The sequence below is a fragment of the Dasypus novemcinctus genome, chromosome 8 (assembly GCF_030445035.2).
Source record: "Dasypus novemcinctus isolate mDasNov1 chromosome 8, mDasNov1.1.hap2, whole genome shotgun sequence".
Lineage (NCBI taxonomy): Eukaryota > Metazoa > Chordata > Mammalia > Cingulata > Dasypodidae > Dasypus > Dasypus novemcinctus.
Genome location: NC_080680.1, coordinates 16,369,295 through 16,381,665, shown reverse-complemented (window position 1 = coordinate 16,381,665; position 12,371 = coordinate 16,369,295). Strand labels below are relative to the sequence as shown.

Sequence of the window (12,371 nt, the reverse complement as noted above, 5' to 3'; positions counted from 1 at the left end):
GCAATTCAACTCTTGTCTGAAGGGCTTTATTTCCTCAATGAATGATTAGGTAATATCATCACGTTAAAGAAGCAGGAGTAAAGGTTAAAAGAATATGGAGACGATTGGATATAGATGCTGGGGTTTCTGGAGAAATGTTTTATTAAAGAAATATGAACTTAATGATTTGTGGACAATGTTTATTGCCTGGTTTGTATGCAGATTATCTTGGTACCCTAGAATTCATCATTAAAGTGCAAGACTGGAGAAATAAGAACTAAGGCCTAACAGAATATGGTTTTGACCCTTCAACCCTGAGTTATGGGCCCAGCATACTTCTACTGCAACACTCTGTGATAAGTGCAGCATTTTATAATTAATCTTAAAGTTAAATAATTCATTTTTACTCTCCCAGCTGCTTCCCACTGGAAATTCTGGGTCTAGTTTCACACACAAATAGCAGTAATGTGGCCAAGTGATTTCATTTGCCTTCTTCTACAAAGTGGAAGATGGGAAAACAAGAACAAACTCTTCAAACAGCAAATCCAAAGTAAGAATTGTGGCAAAATGAATTGAGTAGGAGTTTTCATGTGGCAAATTATGACCCTGAAATTTGACCCCCTGGTTTTTAAAAACCAGAATAGACATTAAAAGAGTTAACAGGGAGCAAGATAATATTCTGAGCTCTTTATACAGTTCCCACACAAACCTCTCATTAACTCTCTGAGTCAGATTTATATACAGATAGTGACGGAGAGGCAGAGAGAGCTTAAGGCACACTCCAGACACAGTGACAGGTACAGACCAATACTTGGACAGTCCAGTTCCTAAGGCACTTATTATACCTTTTAAAGGGTATGGACATTATGTCAAGGAACTGGGGGGCAAATCAGATCCCCTGAAGGGGAGCCTTGCAGGTCATAGTTCAGTTTTTCAGTGTCCAACAAGCCTTGCAAATCTAATTTATTTGTTAATTTTTCCCTCCATGGGGACTATGATGGCTAAGTCGATATGTCAGCTTGGCCTGGTTATGGTGCCCAGTTGTTTGGTCAGGTAAGCACTGACCTGATTGTTATTGTGTGGACATTTCATGGACTTCAGTCATCAGTAAGTTGGTTGCATCTATGGCTGATTACATCTACAATCAATTGAGGCAATTGCCGTTAACAATAAGAGAAATATCACCCAGTCATTTTAAGGCTATAAAAGGAGAAGTGATGGTTTCAGCAGACAGAAGAGAGAATTTTCATCTTTCTTCAGCCAGCCAGCTTCTCCTGCGGAATTCATTAAAAAAAAAAAAAAGAGAGAAATCTTCATCAGAGTTCCTAGCTTGCAGCATGAGCTTTGGAATTTAGACTTGTGCCTCCCCACAGTTTCGTGAGACAATTTTATAAAATCTCATAATATTTGTAGATATCTCCCGTTGGTCCCGTTTTCCTACAGAGCCCTGACTAATGCAGGATTTTTTTTCTGAGATTGCTATCACAATTTATGGAGTTTATTATTTTGTTCCTGATTGTTTTGCTCAGCAGGCAGCTTCTCCTGGTGCATTCATTAAGCACCTTTATCAGAGTTCCGGCTTGCAGCTTGCCCTAAGGAATTTGGACTTGTGCATCCTTACAGTAAGAAGAGACATTCTTATAACAATCTCATAATATTTACAGATATTTCCTGTCCACTCTGTTTCCCTAGAAAACCCTGACTAATAATACAGGCACTAGAAGCTAAGAGAAGAAATTCACAGGAAAGAAAAACAAAGGGGTCTCTTTATGAACACCTGGAAATCCCCATAGTGAGCCCTTGGCAGGGATTCCCCAGGTGGAATTCCAAATAGCATATGGTGAAGGAGGGGCCTTGACCACCTCTTTGGCTTAAACAGCCCCCTTCTGGGCTTCGGCGACCCCTGCAGCTCTCACACCCTGAGCTGGAAACACTGGGTTGGGCGTGCACCGCTTCCAGTTTGTGATCCTTACCGCCCTTGAGCCCCAGTACATTCACCAATAAACTGTGTACGTCTCCTGAGGGGACAGTGTGGTGGGTGGGAGAGATAAAGGATAAAAGAGGGATGGACTCTGGGTGAGCGGGGTCTTGGCGGGGAGTCACGTGGGATGTCAGGGACACACACGTTGAAATGTGCCGGTATTTTGCTCAGGGATTGTCCAGACGGGTGGGGGCGGAGATAAAAGCCTGCGTCCCAGGACTGACGTGGACAGAGGAGTCTGGGGACCGAGAGGAGTCTCCCCCCTCTCCTGCACTTTCTCCGGATCCTTCCTTCCCGACGCCTTCAGTGTTGACTGTGCTGAGGAGTCCACTTCACCCGGCTCAGTCAGTGGCAGTGAATCATCTGGACACCACCCCCAGGGAATCCGCCGGTGGCCCTGGAGGGGCCGCACTGCCCCCGCCAGACAGAGCCCGCCGCTTCCTGCGCTGTGCACCGCCGGCCGCGAGGGGGCGCGAACCCGTCTTTTCTGACCAAACCGCCGGAAGGGCCTCCGCGGATCAGCCTGGAAGACCGTGGCACCGTCTCCGCAGCGAGAACAAGAGCCTGGTCCCGGCCGGACCCGGCGGCCAGGGCCGCCCGCGTTGAGGACCCGAGCTTCCTCCCCGCGGGACCTTGGCAGGAGGTCGGCGGCGTCCGCAGTGGGTAAAAAGCTTCCAGTTCGCGCCTGGTGTTGAGGGAGGGGCTTCGTCGCGGCTTCTCCGAGGTGTTTTGTTTTGTTTTTAAGCTAGCGTCCACAGGACCATCATTTTCGGCACTGTTGCCATGAATGTTTTTCTTTCCTTTCTTCAGGTGATTTCTTAGCAAGACCTGGTAAAATTATCGGCTCATTGAGAGGTTTGCCAGCTTGAACTTTGGTACGCTGTAAGACTTTTTACAGATTTAAGAGTGTTCCTGGAGACAGTCCTGATACGGAGTCAGAGAGAGAGGGGAAAAGGAAATACAATACTGAGATGAATAGGAAAGGAACCTTCCAGTCAGAAAAGTTGGGGACAGGCCGGTCCTGTCTGAGCCACATAGAAGCCTCAGGGAAAAGGGAAAATCGTACCCCTTAATTTTTTATTGGTTAATTTTTCCTGCAAGACTAACATAGTTGGAAAAAATGTTGAAAATTTTACAAGTATGGGCAATACAACTCCCAACATTATTTTAATTTTAAATAAGTTACTTACAAAAAAAAAACAAAACAAAACAACCCAACTATATAGTTTTCCTTTCCTGCCTTGAATGAAAACAAGCTCATCAATAAAATTTTGGAAGTATTCATCTTAATTTATCTAGTTTTCAATGGGGAAAATTGCCACTTTGAACAATTTCTCATGCACCAGTGGTGATCTTAAGTTGTTTTTAATGAAGCTCAGCTTACTGAAATGTCTTGTATTTCACTGTGAACTAATATTATTTTAAAAATATATAGATTGATCCCTATAGGATGGAGGAGGTGGAGGTGATACTTGCACAGCATGAGAATGTATTAAATACCCGTGAATTGTACACTTTAAAATGATTAATTTTATGTTACATGAATTTTACCTCAAGAAGATATATATATGCATATATATCTATATGTATGTGTTTTATATATATATATATATGTGCCACCTCCAAAATTAGGACAAGTTTGCACAAGTAAAATTCATGCATTAAGACAAATCCGATTTTGAAAGTTGAAACATGATGGTGACTTCATTTCTACATCTTAAAACTATTTAAGATGAAATATCTCCAAGACTTAAATTATCAGTTTATTTAAGAACTGGGTCAGGGGCTGCTTTCTGTAAATCAGATGTATTTGTTGAAAGCAAATTTCTCCTGTTAAAATTTCTAAATCTGAAAGCACTTAATTTAATTTTGTATATCTCTATTGGAAAGATGAAATTAGGATATCTATAATCTCATTATTTTATATATGCCTTTTCCACATAATAAATATTTTTACCTGGTGATGAACCATTTTCAAATTCTTTGCTTTTCTGTTTCCGTGCTTTCAGATTTGAAAATATATTTATATATGTCTTGATAAATTTTACATTAATCAAATATACTTTCAAAGTTACTTTCTCGCATTTGTGATAAGCAAGGGGATAAATGTTCAAATAAGCATCTACTTTTATATATTGTCAGGATTGTTTCTTGACCTTCATTACCTATTTTCTCTTAGTTCAATATATTATCCCACTAAGTTGCATAAATATTTGTAATCTATTTACATCAAGACGATTTTTATTTTAGCATAGTATATTTCTTCATATGATATGTTAACTCTAGCTCTATCTTCTATTACATATCCATTTAATAACTGTTCATTTGTGTACAAAGTACCCTGATTATATTTGTTCCTCTCCTAACTTGGCACATAAAAGTAAATTCCAACATCTTATAACCCCCATGTACTTCTCCACCTTGTTTATTCTTCCCATTGTCAAGGTCATTTGTCCATAACGGCACTAAGTATCCTAGCAGATCCCACATGCTGGCCAAGCCTCTCTTCATGACTTCTGAAACACATTCACAGACTGACAAAAGACAGCCAAGTACAGGAAATCTGAACTGAGATGATCTGAGGCTATAGAGCATGAGCTCAAGGTGAAATTCCTGAGTAGCATGCCCCTAGCTTGAGGAGGGAATTGCATAAGTAAGTGTCCTCCATGGTTTTCAGCCTGGGGCAAAGAAAAGTCAGTCTTTAGAATATGCAGTAGAGGAGGGGATTACTATACAAAACAGGAATACCAATATCCCTCTGTTGTCATAAATGCCCCAAATTATCCAGGACACAAAAGACAAAGTGCTGTTAACACAATAATCACACTTTCCTTTTTTTAAATGACATCCAGGCTCTTATATGGACAACTTTGTCACAACATCTGTTGCCCTCTTGAAAAGATTTAATGGTGTGGTAGCACATGGGTGTTCCTGAAAATAATTTATTTTGGAATAATATCAAATGTATAAAAAAAACTGCAAGAGTAGTACAAAAAAATCCTGATCCCTTCACTCAGATTCCCCGGTTATTATTTTACCCATTTGCCTATTAAACCTTCCACAAAAGTTACTCTAGTTATTTATTCCTGTTTCCTTTACAGTGTGATCTCATCTACAGACCCCTTCAACTTTGACCCCCTGTCCCAACCATCCCCAACTGTCTCAAAAGTATCTATTTTTCTATTACCATCCAGTCTCCTTCAATCTGGAATACCTCCTGAGATGCTCCTTACTTTTACATCTTTGACAAAATTAAGAGCACAGATGACCCCAGCCATGGTCTGCCTGACATTTTCAGGCAGGCCTTGCAATCCTAGTAGGAACACCCCCGCCTGAAGCTTTGCTCTCAGGAGGAAAATGAGATCCACCTACACATGGTGATGTGACTAGATAACCTGGTGAAATTTCTGCCAGGTTCCTCCACACACAAAAACATGTTTTGGCTTTGTGATGATATATAAGCCGTATTTGGCTGTCTACCATACAAAGGGCTAGCTCTGTTATCTGTTTGTTAACATTATGGATTCAGGGGTTCTGTTATTTTATTCAATATGTTGTCATCTATATCATTATTTTAATGCTCAAATTACCCTAGGTTGGACTAGTGGGATTGCCCCTTCGGTCTGACTCAGGCCATACTTAATCTACATTTGGTCAAGATGGTATCCAAGAAAAAATTAAATTATTCTTTTTTTTTTTAAAGATTTATTTATTTATTTAATTCCCCCCCCTCCCCCGGTTGTCTGTTCTCTGTGTCTGTTTGCTGTGTCTTGTTTCTTTGTCCGCTTCTGTTGTCGTCAGCGGCATGGGAAGTGTGGGCCGCGCCATTCCTGGGCAGGCTGCACTTTCTTTCACACTGGGCGGCTCTCCTTACGGGTGCACTCCTTGCGCGTAGGGCTCCCCTCCGCTGGGGACACCCCTGCGTGGCGTGGCACTCCTTGCGCGCATCAGCACTGCACATGGGCCAGTTCCACACGGGTTAAGGAGACCCGGGGTTTGAACCGTGGACCTCCCATGTGGTAGACGGACGCCCTAACTACTGGGCCAAGTCCGTTTCCCTAAATTATTCTTGACTTCCTTTTCTAGATTACATGGTGTGCTAGAGGTGCCATTTCTTTCATCAGTCCATCATTGAATATTTAAAATCCACCAATACCCTCCTAAATTTTCTCTTGGTATATTCTCTAGACCTTACTTCCGTGGATTCTGCACCTAAAGGGCTCTCTTGTAAATAGAAATATCATTATAGCACTCTCCTGCTTTAACTTTGTCAGGGTTTGCACTGGAACAAGGACTATGGGACTTACTGGAATGCTCTTTTTCTGCCACCCTCTCCAGTCCAATCCACCCCCACCTGCCTGCAGTCTTTTCTGCCCTAAGTTTCTTCAAAGAGCACTTCTTTGTTGTCTCAGGGATTACATACATGTTCCCATTAAACTAATTCATGTGGCAAGCAAATTTGCTTAGAGACACTCCAGCCAAATCCTTAAGATTTCAGTTAACATACCTGTGCTTTCCAGGAGGGTTTCCTGACTCCACAAATAAAATCCTTTGGGATTGTTTTATCATATCTCACTACCCTTTCCTTCTATTTCCTGTGTCTTTTTTCTTAAACCACTACATTTAGTGTCTCCCTTGCACTACTTTTCTTCTTCAGCAGCTTGTTCTCCTTCTGATTGCATTCAGGTGCTTGGCTTTAAACACCATCTGTACTTCATGACTTCTATATTTATCAGTCCATCCCAGTCTTAATCATGCAGACCAGAATCACACACAGCTGTTTCCAGATCATCTGCATTTGGATGTCTAACATGCCATAAGTGATCTCTAAAATTCTTCTTGAACCTGCTTCTCCTGTTTCCCCCTTTCCATGTTTAGTGGCTCAATCTTGATAGGTGTACAGGTCTCAGCTTTGCTGCATTTCTTGGCTTCTCTGTTTTTCTCCACCTCCTGTCCTCCAAGTCAGGAAATCCCATACCTCATCTTCAAAAGACATCCACACCAGCCCCTTCTTTTTGCTTCCACCTTTTTTCCCTGGTCAGAACCACCATCATCTCTATCAGAATGAATGTGGTAGCCTCCTAACTGTTCTCATTTTGCCTCCTCACCTCTCCAGTTTCTTAAGTGCCTGAAAAATGTTAATTTTTATTGTTGTTTGCACTGTTAGATTTATCATGGATTAAATAAAATTTATTATTCGTGATAAGATCTGTGTCTTATGTGATATATTCTCTGCTCATTCGTCAGTTGCTGAGAGAGTTGAACAAACATCGTTTTAGTTTCCTAGGCTATCCACTCAAAATTTTGAGTCTGGAAAGATGTCCAAATGAAGACATCATCATCTTCCTGAAGACAAGTTCTGGGACTGGCTACTGGTGACACTTGTCACATGGCAAGGCATATGTCAGTGTCTCCTGGTCTCTTCTTTCTCTTTCAGACTCCGTTTCAGCTTCTTGCTATCTGTGGCTTTTTTTTTTTCTTCATGTGAATTTCATTCTTTTACAAAGGACTCCAGTAATAGGATTAAGACCTGTATTGGTTGAGATGGGTCATATCTTAACTGAAGTAGCCTCATCAAAAGACCCTACTGTCAATGGGTAAGTCGAGTAGATTGACTTTTCACTTTTGTGACAAAGTCTTTTGAGGTGCAAAAGTTTTTAATTTTGAGGAGGTCCCGTTTATCTATTATTTTCTTTTGTTTCTTGTGCTTTGGGTGTTAAGTATAAGAATGCATTGCCTAACACAAGGTCTTAAAGATGGTTCCCTCTGTTTTCTTTTAGGAGTTTGTATTAAGACCTTATATTAAGGTGATCCATTTTGAGTTGATTTTTGATTACTGGGTGAAGTGGGAGTCAATGTTTTTTTTGTTGTTGTTGTTTTTTACAAATGCCGATCCAGTTCTCCCAGCATCATTTCTTTTTTTTTTTTAAAGATTTATTTATTTATTTCTCTCCCCTTCCCCCCACCCCGGTTGTCTGTTCTCTGTGTCTGTTTGCTGCGTCTTTGTCTGCTTCTGTTGTTGTCAGCAGCACGGGAATCTGTGTTTCTTTTTGTTGCATCATCTTGTTGTGTCAGCTCTCCGTGTGTGTGGCACCATTCCTAGGAAGGCTGCACTTTCTTTTGTGCTGGGTGGCTCTCCTTACGGGGCACACTCCTTGTGCATGGGGCTCCCCTACGCGGGGGACACCCCTGCGTGGCACGGCACTCCTTGCGCGCATCAGGAATGCACATGAGCCAGCTCCAGACGGATCAAGGAGGCCCAGGGTTTGAACCATGGATCTCCCATGTGGTAGACAGACACCCTAACCACTGGGCCAAGTCCGCCGCCTTCCTTCTTCATTTTAAAAAATATTTATTGGGAGGATTATGGGAAGATGGCAACAGACTAACAGAACTGAGTACTCTCACAAAAACAATGGAGAAAGACCAAAAGCTGTCTGGGGGACCTGTTTTGGGGGACAGCGGACCAGGGCAGTGCAATACACCTTCCAAGAGGGTGAAGAGATACAAAGAAGCCAAAACAGCAGCATGAGTTACCTAGCCCTCATGACAGCTGGAAAGGGCTCCCCTCCCCCAACCCCAAGATATTAAGCTGAGGTAGAACACCTGGCTCGCTGCAGCTGATAAGAGGAGAACAGACAACTTTCTCCCTTTCAGCTGTTTCAAGGGAAAAGGGAGAGGAGGTCGGGGTGCTTTTCTTCAGTGAATTTGGCTAGGAAAGCCCACTTTGAATCTTCTATCTAGAAAGTCAGAACAGGAACACGGGAAAACCAAGACTACAACATCTCTGTGGAAAGGTACGCTGGCTAGCGCCATCTGCTGGCTGGTCTGGAAATTGCAGGGACAAAAACAGTGCTCTCTGTATCCAACCCCTGGGAGAAAACCTGAGCCCCACTAGTGAGTCTCTGTTCCAATTTTGAAAACTTAAGCTGGGCAGTTTTAAAGACTGAGAATAAATTGAACCAAATTTCAAAGAGCTGTGAGAAAAAAAAAAAAAGACAAGAGAGAGAAATTAGCCACCAGAGTAAATTCACCAACATATTTAGATTCCTAGACATAAGCAAAAAATTAAAATCCAAACTAGGAAGCAGGAAGAGATGGCCCAGGAAAAGAACAAACCAAATATCCTGAAGAGATAGAGGATTTTATACAATTAACCAGTGATAGTCACATGACTCTCCTCAATCCCTTAAAAGAATTTAAAAAATATATGACTAAAGAAATAAAGGATGTTAAGAAGACGTTGGGGGAGCATAAAGAACAATTTGAAAGCCTGCAAGGAAAAGGAACAGACCTTATGGGAATGAAAGACAAAATGGATGAGATTAAAAATACAGGTGAGTTACGTAAGAGCAGATTTGAATTGCTTGAAGACAGAATTACTGGTTTCAAAGACAGGACATCTGAACTGGAAAAGATAGGTGAACAGAAAGAGAAGAGAATGGGAAAAATGGAACAGAGTCTCAGGGAATTGAAAAACCTCATGAAACACAAACATTTTCATTATCATTATACCAGAAGGAGAAGAGAATGGAAGAGGAACTGAGAGAATATTTGAGGAAATAATGACTGAAAACTTCCCAACCCTTATGAAGGACATAAATATCAATATCCAAGAAGGACAATGCACCACAAACAGAATAAATCCAAGTAGACCTACCATGAGATACCTACTATTCAAAATGACAAGTATCAGCAACAAAGAAGGGATTCTGAAAGCAGCAAAAAAAAAAAGAAAAGCATCACGTACAAGGGAAATTCAATAAGATTAAGTGCTGACCTCTTATCAGAAATCTTGGAGGAAAGAATAATGTGGTATGATGTATTTAAGGTCCTGAAAGAGGAAAACTGCTAGCCAAGAATTCTGTATCTAGCAAAGCTGTCCTCCAAAAGGAAGAGTAAATTCAAAGTCTTCACAGACAAACAAAAACTGATAGAATATGTTACCAAAAGACCAGATTTGCAAAAGATACTAAAGAGGGTGCTGCAACCTGAAAGGAAAATAAAAGGGTGAGAAAATTAGAGAAGAGCTTAGAAATGAAGATTATTAGGAAAGGTAAACTAAAGGATAAGAAGACAGACAATAGAAAGATAAAATAACAGAGCTGGAGAACAAAACAGATGAAGTTAGTAATGCCTTTTCAGTAACAACACTGAATGCTAATGGGTTGAACTCCCCAATCAAAAGACATAAACTGATAGAATGGATAAAAATATATGAGCCTTCTATACATTGTCTACAAGAGAACCATCTCAGACGTAAGAACACAACCAGGTTAAAAGTGAAAGGTTGGAAAAATGTGTTCCACACAAATACTAAACAAAAAAGAGCTGGAGTAGACCAAATAAATGTAAAATAACAATATTATAGTATATGAACAATAATTACTCAGTGCAACTGGCAAATTGTTCCTGTGATTAGTATTCTGTAATTTTTTTCATACATAATAAACACTTGCTTTTAGTTGAGGAGGAATGGAGAAGAGATATATTTTTGGATACTTCATTTTTCTTTAACCCTTTCTTATTCATAGTATTTAATTAAAATAATCTTTCTGGATCATTAATGAGTTAGCATGACTACTGTTGAACAAGATTTTGTGTTTTTCTGCCTCATAAAAATATAAGTTGGCAAATAGTTATCTGTTGTAATTCATTCCAATAAGATGTGGAGAATTCCCAAGTAGGAATTTGATTACCTACAAAGAATTATGGCCTAAATGGAAATTAAATAACTAAACCAACAATTTGTTTCATTTTTAGAGATTATTATGTTTAATAGTTAGAGCTGTAATATAAAAATTAGAATTGTTATAACTCATTTCTATTATATTTGAATTATTTACATTTATAAATGTTGCTTTATCTATTTTTTATAATTGATTATATTAAACCAAAACTGGCCTTGCACTCTCTCTTTTTTTTAAGATTTATTTTATTTCTCTCCCCTTCCCCTCCCCCACACACCCTGGTTGTCTGCTCTCTGTGTCCATTTGCTGTGTGTTCTTTGTCCGCTTCTGTTGTTGTCAACAGCATGGGAATCTGTGTCTCTTTTAGTTGCGTCATCTTGCTGCATCAGTTCTCTGTGTGTGCAGTGCCATTCCTGGGCAGGCTGAAGTTTCTTTCGTGCTGGGTGGCTCTTCTTACGGGGCACACTCCTTGCGCATGGGGCTCCCCCACGCGGGGGGCACCCCTGCATGGCACGGCACTCCTTGTGCGCATCAGCACTGCATGTGGGCCAGCTCCACACAGGACAAGGAGGCCCGGGGTTTGAACTGTGGACCTCCCATGTGGTAGACGGATGCCCTATCCACTGGGCCAAGTCCGCTTCCCATGTACTCTCTCTTAAAATTTGTAATTTCTTTCAATCTATTTTTCTGTTTATTTTATAATTTTACAATAAAGGGCTTTTTAACAGCTTTTTAAAAAGTCATTGATTTTAGGCTTTGGATAGATCATATGGTATGTGAATATAGCTCAATAAAACTGCTTAATAAAATATAATTATGCAAGAATAGCCAGAAATAGCAGCTATGTACAGCAGGGGAAACAGAGAGATTGAGAGGTGAGGAATTTTCTTGTCTTTCGTTTGTTTATTATTATTGAAATAATGAAGATGCTTTAATAATGATTTAAGTGATAAATGTACAGCTATGTGTTTATACCAGATAACACTGACTGTACATTTTGGATAAAATGTATGTTTTATAAATGTGTATCAATAAAATTGATTTGTTTAAAAAATTTATTGAAGTATGTTGTTTGTACATGAACATACATAAACATACATAAACAATGAGTATACAGTAAAAGTTGTGAACTTACAAAACAAACATGCATAATATTATACAGGGCTCCCATACATCACATCACCACAAATACGTTGCATTGTTGTGAAACATTTGTAACAAATGATGAAAGAACATTTGTGACAAATGATGAAAGAGCATCTTCAAAGTATTATTTCTAACTGTAGTCCATATCTTACAGTTGTTGTATTTTTCCCCAACCCACCTTATTATTTTTTGTTCATAAACAATATATAATTTTTATTTAAAGTGTATAATCATTGGCATTTAGTATAATCACCAAGTTGTGTATTCTCAGGGATTATTATTTTTTAAAATTTTACAGTGGGGATTTATTTTCTTGCAAGCTCAGAGTTCTGAAGCCATGAAAATGTCCAAATCAAGGCCTCATCAGGCATGCTCTCTCCCTGAAGACTGGCTGCTGGTGATCCTTGACTCCTCTGTCACATGGCAAGGCACATGGCTATACCTGCTGGTCTCTTCCTTCTCTGGGTCTTGTTGCTTTCACTCTCCTGCTTCTCTGGCTTTCTCTCTCTCTCTCTGAATTTCATTCTCTTATAAAAGACTCTAATAAGAGGATTAAGCCCCATCCTGGGCCATGC

The 12,371-nt window shown here is 40.1% G+C and overlaps 1 protein-coding gene across 5 annotated transcripts in view; it reads left to right on the top strand.

The window, feature by feature from the left end:
* Positions 1-2,478: 2,478 nt before the first annotated feature.
* Positions 2,479-12,371, top strand: part of MFSD14B (major facilitator superfamily domain containing 14B) — a 145,891-nt gene continuing 135,998 nt past the window's right edge. Inside the window, exon 1 of one of the 5 annotated variants that reach the window (XM_071216590.1) lies at positions 2,479-2,623. The gene's annotated coding sequence lies outside the window, so the exon portion shown is untranslated. Of the gene's footprint in view, positions 2,624-2,770; positions 2,836-12,371 lie in introns of those variants that run through there. The other 4 variants (XM_058301493.2, XM_058301492.2, XM_071216591.1 and 1 more) reach the window with 4 other exon arrangements.